An 11890-nucleotide genomic window follows, 5' to 3' on the forward strand; every position below is an offset into this window, starting at 1 on the left:
AAGGTGCTGCAGTGCAGAGCGGGATTGGTCAAACACCCTCACACTTTTCCCTACCTTGCCGCGGTGGTTGGCACCCTGGGTTGCGTAGTGGCGCCCCCGCTCAACGTCAGCTCGCCCTCTTCTCCCTGCACTAGATTAAAGTGCAGCTAGTCTGGGAGTATAGGAGTGCACAGAGATAATCTCTGCACTGCAGATACAACAAAAATGTGCAAATCAAAAACTGTCAGGGGTAGAACCTATTATCAGTTTAAACATATAGGTGTGACCCTACATGAATTATCTGTAAATAATAGTTCTACGGCAGGCCCCTCCCTGAGGAATATCTTTGTCGATTTAACTGTAGCATACAAGGAGAACATTAAATCTTGGTGGGAGGTCCAATCATTGGATAACTACATCAAACAGAGGATTGTCCCCAGAGGTTTGCGGATCACTATTGTGCCTGCAAACAGGTCCAGGTCTGCAGCTTTATTGGCCAAGTGGGAGGAGGAATCAATTACATCATCGTTACGATTTATGGACATTCTATTAGAAGAAGAAAAGATCATTCTAGAAAGATCCTCTAGTACCTTGCAGAACTTGATTGAGGAGGCTTTAAAATACAAAACAGATTCGGAGTTTGCTAATAGAGAGACTACACTCCAAACAACAGTAGAAAAATACAGACTTAGCATTAAAGACAGAAAACACAAGAGGTTTATTAGAGATTTATTTGAATTCAAGGATAAACAGGCATACTCGTTTCTGACAAAAGAACAACAACCTAGCGAGGTTTCCTCTACTGATCCTGAATCATCAGACACCGAATCTAGAAGAGTCAGGAATAAAGGCTTCTCAAAGAAAAGATGGAGAGGAAATACAAACAGGGGAGGGAGACAGTTTGCTCCCAGAGATGTTACCTCAGGACCATCAGTATCCTCTTCATCCTTATCTTCTTTGCCCCCAACCACCACACGTTCTTTTTTAGAGATGAGGGATTTGGGGCCATACGACCTCAGACAAAGAGCTCCCTCACAGAACAGAAGGGCAAGATAGACCCTAATGATCTATGTATCATAAATCTCTCAACATATATACCTACCGACATTGAGTGCTCAGTACTACAGACAGGATTGTCTTTTGTGCCCACTGTAAAATTTGACGCCTTCTCATGGGTGAAGGATATTAATCTCTTCATAAGAAAATTAAAGTGGAAGAAGTTCTTCGCCAACCATGACCGGGTAAAGTGTGCACAACTAGGAATACCTGTAGAACTGATGTCTGATTTTAATACTTTGATGAGTTTGGAGGAGAAGAGCAATAGATCAGAGGGGGAGGGGCCTTTTTCGGGTTTGAAACTTAAAAGCAAAAGAATGCCTCCTGTTAGTGAGTTCAACAGTACCGACATTTTCTGTAAACTAGTCTGTGATGACATAAAAAAGATTAACCCGAGGTTAACACCTACTAGACCGAGTCTTATGACAGAACAAAGAATGGCTATTCAAAGTCTGGGTAACAATTCTGAGATAATAATAAAGCCCTCAGATAAGGGGGGAAATGTTGTTATAATGAATCAAAAAGAATATCTGATGATGTGTCAGGTCACTTTGTCGGATCGCTCAACATATGAGATTTTGAAATCGGACCTGACTTTGAACTATATGAAAGAGCTAAAGGGCATTCTATGTGAAGCTAGGACAATGAAATTGATATCCTCAGAGGAATTTGAGTTCCTGTTACCAAGAGCACCAATGGTGTGCCCGGTGAAAGGTCGCCCCATTGTGTCAGGTATAGAGGCACTATCCCAGAATTGCAGCATATATGTGGATGAAATCCTTCGCCCCTTTGTAACATCTCTACCGTCACATCTAAGGGACACTATGGACTTATTAAATAAGATTGAGGGATTGGTGGTTGACCCCAAAGCTCTCCTAGTATGCATTGACGTGGAATCCCTATATAGTTGTATTCCTCATAATATTGGTATGAAAGCTGTGGAACATGATCTAAATTCCAGAAGAACTTACATGTTCCAACATAATGACTTCATTTTACAGTTGATCAGATTCATCCTGACGCATAATTACTTTATTTTTAACACAAAGTATTACCACCAACTCAGGGGCACTGCAATGGGGAGCCCCTGTGCTCCCACGTATGCAAACTTGCTCCTGGGTTGGTGGGTGGATACCGTTGTGTTCATGGACGTTGAAGTGTGGGGTCCCCAGATTCAGTTCTGGGGACGTTACATAAATGATGTTCTAGTAGTGTGGTCAGGATCAGCAGAGTCCTTTGTTGAGTTTGTGAACCATTTGAACATCAATGACTTACGTTTGAGGTTCACATACGAGATAGGGGGAGACAAACTCCCCTTCTTGGATGTTCTAATAACAAAGGAAACAGATGGGACCCTAAGTACCTCTATCTTTAGGAAACCGAATGCCACAAATAGTTTGCTCAATTGGGAAAGTCATCACCCAGCGAGCCTGAAAACTGGAATTCCGAAAGGACAGTTTCTGAGACAGAGGAGGAGCTGCTCTACAATCTCAGAATATGATAAACAGGCGTACCATCTTATAAAGAGATTTAGGGAAAGGGGATACCCAGAGAACACTATAGAAAAGGCATATAAAAATGCATTTCATAGCAATCGAAGAGACCTTTTGACCATCATCCCAAAAAAAGACGATGGACAGATAACATGACTAATAGGGATGTACGACGACCAGCATACGAAGGTAATGGCTATCCTGAGGAAACATTGGGGTATTTTAAGGAGCGACCCTGACATTTGTGAGTACGTATCGGCACACCCCTCGGTAACGTTTGAAAGAGTTAAGACAATAAAGGATGAGGTTGTCCATAGTTTCTATGCCCCTCCAAAAAGAAGTGGTACTTGGTTGGATAGGAGGGAATATTGAAATGTGGGTCATGCATATATTGCAAACACATCACACCCTCTAAAGAATTTGGAAGTACAGTCACAGGAAGGATCTATAAAAATCGCAATTTTGCGAATTGTAAAACGGAGGGAGTAATCTACCTGTGTACATGCACATGTCCAAAGGACTATGTAGGGAAAACCAGAAGACAACTCAAAGTGCGGATAGGGGAACATCTAGAGAATGTGAGAAATAAACCGGACACACCCTAGCCTGACATGTGAATACATACCACAATGGAGATCTGGGATCCTTCTCTTTTAAGACCATTGAAGTGATCCCCCCGTCTATTCGTCTGGGAGATTGGGATAAGAAATTGCTACAGAGGGAGACACACTGGATTTTTTGGCTGGAATCCACCAATCCGGGAGGCCTGAACAAACAACTTACCTTCTCTAGCTTCATTTGACCTTTTAGGCATTTAGCCCTGTTTTTTGTAACAAGGGTATTACTCCCCCCCTTCCCTGATAAATGGGAGTTCTTTTGACAGTCAGCTACCCTGTATAGGTCTTAGACCACGGGATTTTCTTGATTTGTGGACTTAAGGTTCACAGATATTCAGTTTGTATATGGACATATCTGTCTATATATTTATATTCATTGATATCCCCACTTATTTGTAACTAGAATATACAGGGCGTTCTGTGAGGGGAGGAGCATATTGTCTGTATATTATGAAAGCCCAGTTTATGTGTGATCTAACAGTTTTTATATATATTGGGAGATCCCCTCTAATTATGGGCATTTTTCTCATGTAAACACCTGCGGACGGATTGATTCTAACCATCTTGAGGACAGTAGTCAGTAGTAGTTTAGTCCTATAAAAAAAAGAAAGGGGAGGGCACCACTACAGCCCTGGGATCACCCCCGGCACTAAAAAGAGTTAAAACACAAATAGAAAAAGATATGCCAAAGAAATGAGGGATCAACCAGACAATATTTCAAGTAGAAAAATATGAAAGAAGCACAAATCAGAAATATGAAAAATAATAATGTGGACTAGCCACTTACAAAATACAAATACAATTAAAAATAATTAAAAATCACAATGATAGACCACCAGAAGATCAATATAAAAAGTGTATGAATATAGTTCGAATACAAGTCAAAGCAATAATTATTCAATCATGTACAGATTACAGAGATTCGGGTGAGAGTCACCAGTGACCAATATTAATGAAAGAAAGATCCACACACATTCATCTATACCAGTGGTCCTCCCCGGGGACTATTGCAACTGATAACGACAAAAGAAAGTATATGAGAGTGAGGGAACCCTATTGCAAATATCAAGATTATATGCAGGGCTACACACAGCCAAATGGCCATGGCCACAAGGCATATAAAGGAATGCTACTAGAGATCTGAAAAAAAAGAACTCTTCTGATGCTAATTGTTTTCAACCCAAACCAGGGTGTAATAAACTCCAAAAAGTACTTAGAATTCCTGGTGCTACTGGCCCCACATGTATCGTCAAGTAGTGACTTCCTCAAGGGCAGCAAGAGTAGTAGTTTATTCCTGGTACAGAGTACTGACTGTAGCGCAGCTTGTCAATGTGAGGCAGTTCAAATCAGATAGCGTGTGCTCCTCTGGCATTCCAGAAGTTCTCAGAATGACACACCGTGCAACAGTCAGTGCCCAATGCCAGTAGTTAAAGGGAACCTGTCACCAGACTTTTCATGTATGAACAAAAGACTAGCACCTACAGCAGCACCTGTGCTATATTCCACAAAGGTGTATATTATCCTGACTTTCGCTGTACACCCCTCATAAATCTTTCTAAATTCTCCCGCGTTCTATGTAAATCTGAATGGTCCGGTTGGATGGGCATCCTTAGTGTGTTGTCTATCCCCCTCATCCACTGCTGATCACCATCCTGTTGCTTTGATTGATATGGATGACACCTCCTGCATAGAAGGGCGAAATCTCACGTGTGTGCACAGATATAAATACACTGTGTGCAGAATTATTAGGCAAGTTGTATTTTAGAGGATTTTATTTATTATTGATCAACAACTATGTTCTAAATCAACCCAAAAGACTCATACATATCAAAGCTTAATATTTTTGGAAGTTGGAGTGAGGTTTTTTTTAGATTTGGCTATCTTAGGAGGATATTTGTTTGTGCAGGTAACTATTACCTATTAACGGGGACTATCGTGCTCGGCATCGCAACCATCGGATTGCAATGTCGTAGTGTGCAAAGTACCCCTTACTATGCAGAATTATTAAGCAACTTAATAAAAAACAAATATATTCCCATCTCACTTGTTTATTTTCACCAGGTAAAGCAATATAACCGCACAAAATTTAGAAATAAACATTTCTGACATGCAAAAACAAAACCCCAAAAAATTAGTGACCAATATAGCCACCTTTCTGTCTGATGACACTCAACAGCCTACATCCATAGATTCTGTCAGTTGCTTGATCTGTTTACGATCAACATTGCGTGCAGCAGCCACCACAGCCTCCCAGACACTGTTCCGAGAGGTGTACTGTTTTCCCTCCCTGTAGATCTTATTATTATAATTATTATTATTTATTCATTTATATAGTGCTATTAATTCCACAGCGCTTTACATACATTGGCAACATCTTACATTTTATGAGGGACCACAGGTTCTCCATCGGGTTCAGATCAGGTGAACAAGGGGGCCATGTCATTATTTTTTCATCTTTTAGACCTTAACTGGCCAGCCACGCTGTGGAGTAGTTGGATGCATGTGATGGAGCATTGTCCTGCATGAAAATCATGTTTTTCTTGAACGATAACAGCTTCTTCCTGTACCACTGCTTGAAGAAGTTGTCTTCCAGAAACTGGCAGTAGATCTGGGAGTTGTGCTTCACTCCGTCCTCGACCCGAAAATATCCCACAAGTTCATCTTTGATGATACCAGCCCATACCAGTACCCCACCTCTACCTTGCTGGTGTCTGAGTCGGAGTGGAGCTCTCTGCCTTTACTGATCCAGCCTCTGGCCCATCCATATGGCCCATCCAAAGTCACTCTCATTTCATCAGTCCATAAAACCTTTGAAAAATAAGTCTTAACATATTTCTTGGCCCAGTCTTGACGTTTTATCTTATGTTTCTTGTTCAAAGGTGGTGTTTTTTCAGCCTTCCTTACCTTGGCCATGTCCCTGAGTATGGCACACCTTGTGCTTTTTGATACTCCAGTAATGTTGCAGCTCTGAAATATGCCAAACTGGTGGCAAATAGCATCTTGGCAGCTTCACGCTTGATTTTCCTCAATTCATGGGCAGTTATTTTGCGCCTTTTTTGCCCAACACGCTTCTTGAGACCCTGTTGGCTATTTGCCATAAAACGCTTGATTGTTTGGTGATCACACTTCAAAAGTTTGGCAATTTCAAGACTGCTGCATCCCTCTACAAGACATCTCACAATTTTGGACTTTTCAGAGCCCGTCAAATCTCTCTTCTGACCCATTTTGCAAAAGGAAAGGAAGTTACCTAATAATTAAGCACACCTTTTATAGTCTGTTGATGTCATTACTAGTGTTGAGCCACCCCCCTAGTGTTCGAGTTCAGTTCGTCGAACGGCGGCTCAGTTCAGCGAACGTTCTGCGAACGTTCAACGAACACCTTCGAACCCTATTGAAAACAATGGCAGGCAAACACAAACACATACAAACACATAGAAAACACCTTCAAAGGTGTCCAAAAGGTGACAACTCACAAGACACCACAAACAGATGGAAAAGTGACAAGTACATATACTCATGCGAAAACAAAAGAGCTGGACGAGTAAAAGGAGGAGGAGACACAGATATAGGAGTATCTGCAAGTGAACATCGATGCCATTACTGTGCAACTTGAGCCTTGCTCATTTTGGGCTTCCAATCTGGAAAAATGGCCTGAGCTCCCCACTTACGCCTTGGGGACCTTTCATGTCCCGCAGCCAGCGTTTTCTCGGAACGTGTCTTCAGTCCTGCTGGTTGTGTGCTGACAGATAAGCGCACGCATCTGTCCAGTGACAATGTGGACAGACTAACGTTCATCAAGATGAACAAATCATGGATCTGCAAGGACTTTTCTACCCCTGTGTCATTCTGGGGAGACGAAAAGGCTTGTGGATTTTTGATAGTGCTTCATGCAAATCAACTTTTCAAGTTTGCAACTGTGGGACAATTGATGCCACTTAAGTGTTGTCTGGGGCCCAATTTTTGGAAAAAATGGAGACTCTGGTTGGAGTCCCCTTGCTTTGTTTTACATGATTTTAGAAGGGCATGAATTGCCTAAGAGGTTGACTTTCAGCATCTGCAAGCTGTTGGCTACAGAAATGCTGCCTTTTCACCCGGTGGACACAGAGGATTTTCGAGACCTTATGTCCATCGCAGTGCCCCAAGAGCAGATGCCCAGTCGCCACTACTTCTCTAAGAAAGGCATGCCTGCGCTACACCAGTATGTCACACACAACATCACTGCTTCCTTCAGAAACTGTGTGTGACAGGGTGCATTTCACCACAGATACTACGCCCAGTCAGCATGGACAGGGGCGTTACATGTCGCTGACTGGGCACTGGGTAACTATGGTGAGAGATGGAGAAGGGTCTGCTGTACAAGTCTTGCCATCCCTACGAGTTGTGTGTCAGTCCTTCTTCTGTACGTAAAAGTTCCTCCACTGCTTCTGCCTCCTCAACCTCGTCTTGGTCCTCTACCTCTGCTTAAATCCTGTCTGGTAAGGCCACCCGCGTTGTAACTGTGCACAAAGAATCCCGTACACCTCCTTACTATGCTGGCAGTAGAGCTCAACGGCATCAGGCGGTCGACTCTTTACTTTGAAATGTATGGGAAATATGAGTCACACCGCTGAGGAGTTGTGGACGGTTAGCTCTGGAGACCGAGTTTCATCAATGGTTGTCTCCACTCAATCTGCAGCCAGGGAAGGCCATGTGCGACAATGCTGCAAACCTGGGTGCGGCCCTTCGCCGGGGCAATGTGACACACGTGCCTTGGATGGTTCACATGTTCAACCTGGTTGTCCAGCAATTTTTAAATCACTATCCCGGCCTACATGGCCTTCTGCAGAGGGCACGTTCGCGATGTGCTCACTTCCGCCGTTCACACCCCGCAGCTCAATGACTTGCATCGCTCCAGCAGTCTTTCAGCCTGCCGGTTCAAAGGCTGAAATGCGATGTGCCGACACGCAGTAATTTGATTCTGCTCATTTTGCAGCGACTGTGGCAGCACCGCCGAGCACTGGTTCAATACGTTATGATGTATAGCCTGGGCTAACGAGATCCAGAGGTGGGGCAGATCACGCTGCTGGAGTGTTCTCAGATCAAGAACCTATGCACCCTTCTTCACAGTTTAGAAATGTCATCTACATGCTGGAGCAAACTCTAAACATTCGAAGTCAGGTGGTGGGACAAGAGGAAGGGGAGGAAGTACAGGAGGAGTCATATGCAGAAGGGATAACAAGGTCTTCAAGGTCCAGACGGTCAAAAGCACCAAGGCGGCAGGCATGGGACGGTGGGGGAGAGGGATTTTCAAGGGCGCATGGTAGCAGCCAAAACGTTGAGGAAGGGGCAGGAGCCCAGGAAGAAATGGAAGACTCAGCAGATGAGGGAAACCTTGATCACATTTCTGTTGTGCGACGTTGGGGGGAGAGGGCAGAGGAAGGAAGCATGATTCTCACCTTGCCGCCAACAACACAGCAAGGTTTTGGTCCTCCTGGATGCACAAGACACATGAGTGCCTTCTTACTGCACTACCTACAACATGACCCTCGGAATGTCAGAATTAGAAGTAATGCTGACTACTGAGTTGCTACACTCTTAGGTTCCCGGTACAAGACAAAATTTGGCAAAATAAGAAAGGGACGCTTGTATGCAGGAGTATCAGCAGAAGCTGGTACGCAATCTTAGATCGGCTTTTACACTAAACACCAGTGCTGCACAGAGTGAATATGAATGCTTTGTCATGGCTAGGAGGAAACGGTCTTTTACTTGTCCAAATCTGAGGGACCGAGGGCTGGCTGCTGTGCTGAGGCGGCGTTGAGTAGTGTGTCCCTGCAGAGTTGCAAATTTGGTCATATACAAAATGAGTGGAAACAGGCCAGATGCTGGTGGAAAGGGGAACAGGTGTGTTGGAAAGGGAAAATAAGTTTGTGTCTGTGGGTTTGGTGGTAAAGCAACAGTAACATCTCCTGAAGAAACACCATCTGTTACGGGGGGACTGGCAGATTAAGATACGGTGATATATATCCCAATCGCCAGTCGGGGTCCATCGTGCTCCCAGATGGAAAAGGAGATGCTGGAAACCCGAAGGTTAGGCGGAGGATACAAAGCTGGGTGGCTCTGAAACTAATAGTAGCCTGAACCGAGTTAGACGACACTCGGATCTGGAGACTGTGAACCCTGGGTTGAGTGTGTAGACCCTGTGACGCTAACAGGGTTCACAGTCTCCAGATCCGAGTGTCGTCTAACTCGGTTCAGGCTACTATTAGTTTCAGTTAACAACACAGGGGCCATTGGCTATGCTGTCCGTGTGCATAGGGGGCACACCTGTGGACAGCAGGCACAGCAGCAGCAGCAGCCCAGTTAATGCCACTGGGTTGCACTAGCAGGACTGGTAGGACAGGAGCTGGTCGTAACCGTTCTGCATTACCCTGCCTACCTCTGGCCTAAAGCCGCAATGGGTTCAAAACATGGAGGTGTGCTCTGTCTTAGCATAATAGAAGACTGCGCACCTCCTTGTTGCCTCCAGCCCCTTTGATAACCTGGGTCCGCCCCAACCCAGGGTAGACCACAATGCACCTCCAGGAGCCAATAGCAGAGTGCCACGTCATCAGTGACATAACCAGCGGACTATCCGGAACCGCCACTTCACTGATGACCTCATGGCAGCCACGCCCCAAACACCTCACCAGTCATCGTCTGACGAAAAATGATGAGGTGCCAAGTCATAGGGGCGGGCCTCTGCGAGCCAGTCCAGAGTGGCCACATCATCAGGACACCTGATGCCTTCTGGCCTATCAGGGACTGCCACCTCACGGAGATGGCCAGTGAGATCCTTACTGGACCTAGCCTCTGATGCACTAAGTGCCTGAGCAAGCTCAGGAGCCTGAACAACAGTCTCAGGAAACAGACTATCAGCTTCAGCATGCTCTGTAGGCACAACACAGGACTTACACATGGCACGGAGTCCAAGTACCTGTGCAAAGAGGCTTTTCGCACTAAAAGCCACTTTACACGGAACGACATCGCTAAAGAGATGTCGTTGGGGTCACGAAATTCGTGACGCACATCCGGCCTCGTTAGCGACGTCGTTGCGTGTGAAACGCAGGAGCGACCGTTAACGAGCGGTAATACTCACCATATCGTTGCTCGTTGACACGCTGTCCAGTTCCTAAATATCGTTGCTGTCAGGACGCAGATTGTTCGTCGTTCCTGCGGCAGCACACGTCGCTATGTGTGACACCGTAGGAACGAGGAACCTCACCGTACCTGAGGCCGCCCACAATGGGGAAGGAAGGAGGTGGGCGGGATATTCGTCCCGCTCATCTCCGCCCCCCTCCGCTTCTATTGGGCGGCCGGTTAGTGACGTCACTGTGACGTTGAACGAACTGCCCCCTTAGAAAGGAGGCGGTTCGCCGGTCACAACGACGTCGCTAAGCAGGTAAGTAGTGTGACGGGTCCGAGCGATGTTGTGCGCCATGGGCAGCAATTTGGCTGTGACGCACAACCGATGGGGGGTGGGTACGCACGCTAGCGATCTCGCTAGCAAGATCGCAGCGTGTAAAGCGGCCTTAAGCGTGGGAGCATGCTCAGTAGCCCGAACTAAGGACTTAGCTTCAGGAATGGCACAGTCAGGCTGAGGATGCTCACTAGGCGAAACACTTGACTTAGGCTGTGGCTGGGGTAAATTGGCACACGCATGCGCACTAGCCGCCTCTCCACACTTAGATGTGGAGGAGGAAGCAGCCAGCTGGACGACCCGAGGCACAGCCAAAAATGGCAGCTGATGCCTGGGCGCAACTGGAACTGCAGCAGGCTGCTTGCGGCTACGGCGACACTGATTCGTAACACCAACTACCAGCCAAAATAAGATGTCTACTTCTTCCCGTGGATAATTTCACGGACACGACCATCGCTACCAAATGTAGATGAGGCACCAAAAGAGCAGGTGCTTGAATGGATCTCAAGTGCTCCATTAAGTGGCCTCTCCTCCACCTCAACTTCAATATCCCAAATACTCCATTCCTCTGTGATATAAACCCAATCGCACTTGCTTCCTACCAGCTCTCAACTTTCCACCCGCCCTGCTGAGTATGGGGTAACAGAGGTGGTTGAGTCTGCAGAGCTGTTTAGTCACACTATAGCCTGGGAATCAGAGATCTGCTCCAAAGCTGCAGTGAGTCCAGACAAGGAAATGATCTGCACTGATGCCCAGAAGCTTTGTGAGTCGGATCCAGGCCCCGATGAAGAAGGTTCTGAGCATAATGTAGACCCTCATTCCCAAACTGTAAATCCTCTTGGTGGAGACAATGGGGAACATGCTGATGAGACTCAGATACCTGATTGGAACGACAACTTTACTATTCGGTCAGGGCAGGAAAAGGTTGGCTCTGAGGAGTCAGGACGAGGTAAGTGAAAACACACAGGGTGATGATGAGGTCGGAGACCCAACTTACTGTCAACCCACAGTCAGCCAGTCGATGAGGTCAGCAGAGGAGGTGGAGGAGGATGCTACTGACGACAAGGTTAGGTTACGTCTTCCTGGACAGAGACAAAGTACTGGAAGCATGTCAACAACTGGATCCTCAGCCACAACTCTGCCTCTGAGCAGAAGTCATGGTGGCTCTGCAGGTCACATGGGCTGTAAGCCTTGCCTAGATTGGGTTTTTTTTGACATCGCAAAGGATCACACAACTCATGTCATCTGTAAGATTTGTCACCAATCTCCAAGTAGAGGCCAAAAAATCACTACTTTGAGTACTTCGTCCA

Source organism: Anomaloglossus baeobatrachus, chromosome 4 (assembly GCF_048569485.1).
Source record: "Anomaloglossus baeobatrachus isolate aAnoBae1 chromosome 4, aAnoBae1.hap1, whole genome shotgun sequence".
Classification (NCBI taxonomy): Eukaryota; Metazoa; Chordata; class Amphibia; order Anura; family Aromobatidae; genus Anomaloglossus; species Anomaloglossus baeobatrachus.